The 3,101-nt window shown below is 44.7% G+C and overlaps 1 pseudogene across 1 annotated transcript; it reads right to left on the reverse strand.

Annotated features, from left to right (window-relative positions):
* Positions 1 to 1,409: 1,409 nt before the first annotated feature.
* LOC149820343 (phospholipase A1-IIdelta pseudogene) lies at positions 1,410 to 2,851 on the reverse strand (annotated as a pseudogene). The gene has a single exon (XR_016426394.1). The product of XR_016426394.1 is annotated as a phospholipase A1-IIdelta pseudogene (transcript).
* Positions 2,852 to 3,101: the final 250 nt, after the last annotated feature.

Raw genomic sequence — 3,101 nt, forward strand, 5'->3', positions numbered from 1 at the left:
GACCACATGTGTAACCACTAGGGGTGTCAATGGGCCTGGTTAACCAGGACACGACCCGAATCGAACCTAACCTAACCATACTCTATAGGGTTCGGGTATGGTGATAATTAAGAAGACTCGATTAAGACCCGAATCAGGACTCAAAGGTTCGATTAATACATGAACCTGGGTATAGTTTGTGAAATTTTATACCAGACTGGGACCCTACCCAAGTTTTGAATAAGACCCGCAGTTTTTCAATGTAAAAATGATAAAAATTATGGTTTTACCAGGTATGGTTCGGGTTTGGTTCATGTAGTTTTTTTTATCATATCTGGGTATAGTTTTTCTTATTGTAGACCCGATTAGATCCGGGTCCGAAGTGAATGCCATACCCAAAAATATTATTCAAGTCTGGTTCTGCCTGGGTTTGAACCAAACCCGACCTGTTGACACCCCTAGTAACCCACCACCATGTAGAGAGATAAAGAGTATTGACCAGTGAAAGGCTGCAGATGGGATCCATATGCATTATTATCTAAAAACAAGTGATGAAAGAAAAGTGGACTCAATCATGAATTCAGGCTGCATTTGGACTCGGGGGTAATAGGCACCCAAAATGGATTTTGCCCAACCCTCTATCTTCCCACTTTCCCATGTTTAATTTCCTGTCAAACGAGTGAAAATTCCTTTGGTGAACTTAACCACCAACTTTTCTTTCCCAGGAGGAATGAAGAAACCATCCCCGGAGTCAGATACCTGATCACTGGACTATGCAGATCGTAGTCAGTCGCTTTTCTGGTGACATAAAATTGTGGCGCAGTCCTTGACCCCAGAAAAACATCATTGTTCATCTTAATTCTGGAAGGAAGTGTCCACATGGGGAATTGAAATTGAGGTAGGGTGATACCTTCCTATCGACAAGCCTGAGACCATAAGGGCAACCCCTTGGGGTCACACTTTACCACCGACATTTTGTTTTTTAAAAGGTAAGCTGGGGTTAGGCAGACCCCACCAGTTATTATTCAATCGTAATAGTGGGGTTTTGAACCTGCGATGTCCCACCACAGGGAGACTTGCACTGACAGCTCCCACCAACCACGCGGAGCACCCTTGGTACTTCACCACCGACTTACAACCACTAAATGAGAGCAATTTCCAGCAACTCACCAAGAAATTATTCCCCCTCCCCCATTTCCCAAAAGCAGAAGAGGGGAATTGCTCATCTTTCCCTATTCCTCCCCTCAGCTCCCCTTTCCATCCATTCCCCCCCTTACAATAGGACTAAAATACATCTCTAGATGAATTCTACGCATTAATTCGCTTAATGGAACACTTATATTGATATCATATACCTATCAATGTAAACCTACTTTTGGTGTCAAGCAAAACCATATTTAGTGTCTTTGAAGAATGCTTTCAGCAGATGAGGATCAAGAGTCGAGATAAATTAACAATCATATATATATCATTAATGAAGCAACAATGATGAAAATAAACGGCGACTGAAATTCAACAAAGAGACTCACAATTCACAGACTAATATTCAGGAGTAGGGATATCATCATCTGCTGGAGTCAAGTGCCATTCACCATCATCATCCTGCACCATCCCCTTGTTTCTCTCCACCCACCATGAGGCAGGAACCAAGCACTCCTCCTTCAAGAAATCACATGATTTGTTCACCAAAGCAATGCTCCTCTTTAGCTGCAGCTTGAATTCCTTGTCCTTCCCTTGCCATCCTGCTACCACATGCAGCATGGCCTGCAGGTTATGCCAATCACTTGGGTTCTTAGAGTCCTTCAAGTATGTTGATTTCCTTGTATCAATCACAAGTTCCACACCTGCCCACTCATACCCCAGAGCTTTCCCAGGGTAAAGAGGAATCAAATCAATGCAATTCTTGACATGCAAAACCTTGAGATTGGGAAGCCTATTAAATCTTTCACAAAAGTCTTTGTTTCCAACCATTGGGCTTCCAAACACAAAGGCTGCAACAGGTATTGGGTCATTGTTTCCCACCTTTGTTAACCCATTCTCCACAATGTCAAAGGCACTGAATATTGCTAGGGAGGCACCCAGGCTATGCCCCACAAATGTGATGCCCATTTCTTCATCTTGGTATTTCTCTACCAATTGCTTTATGAATGTGAAGAGTTGTACCCTGACACTTGTTTTCGTGAAAGGGGACCTTTGGTCATCGCTAGTGTAAATTGTGAGCCAACCATCCATGACCTTTGGGGTGCCCTTGCCCAAGAAACCATCATAGAAATGGTGTGGATCTTGTGTGTGGAGTAGGCTAGAGATGGATTCTTGGGTAGGCTTGAAGACATCCATCCACTCAAGGTCCCTAGTCGTGCCGCGCCAAGCCACGAGTATGTTGCGCCAGCCCTGGGCTTTGGCAGCCGAGTCCGACGACACGGCGATGTAGCCTATCCAATTGGACTCGCGACTCCACGACTCCCGCGACTTGGACTTCAAGAAGACCGATTCAGCCACATCGACCTTGGCTGTGGCGTAGAGAAAGCTGTGGACCGTGTAGTCCGGTTCTGAGCCGGGCCGGACCATGGCGAGCTTTTCAAAGAAGGATTCCCTGCCATAGCGGCTGCTACCACAGTACTTGGAATGTTGGTCATTGTTGAAGGTGTCATAGGTGGCTTGGCAAAAGTCACCATAGCTACAGATCAGGGAGCGGAGCCGAGGGTGCAGTGGGTCAAGAAGGCCTGCCCAGTTGTTGCTCCCATGTAACTCCCTCCGTGAAGGGTCTGAAATTGCAGCCATTTGAGAGAGAGAGAGGTGATGGCCTGAAGGAGAAAAGGGGAGGATGCTTAGATTTTCAGAATCTGCTATGTTTGTGATAAGAACTACAGTGGGTCATTTAGTATACTATCTTTTTTATTGATCACATCAATCATTGAGCATCATTTTGGCATTTATGCAATAAACTATACTTGGATATTTTTGGTGGGTGTTCATCTTTTTCTGCAGTCGTTTCTTTTGAAGTGGAAATGTGTGGTCACTAGTAATTTGTCTACCTGTCCCAAAAAATACAAAGTCTTCCATTTTTGGGTCAGAGGTACAATGAGCGGATACAATTGAGTGCAGATCAGGTCAGGGGTACC

Source organism: Nuphar pumila, chromosome 12 (assembly GCF_984573655.1).
Source record: "Nuphar pumila chromosome 12, dmNupPumi1.hap1.1, whole genome shotgun sequence".
Lineage (NCBI taxonomy): Eukaryota > Viridiplantae > Streptophyta > Magnoliopsida > Nymphaeales > Nymphaeaceae > Nuphar > Nuphar pumila.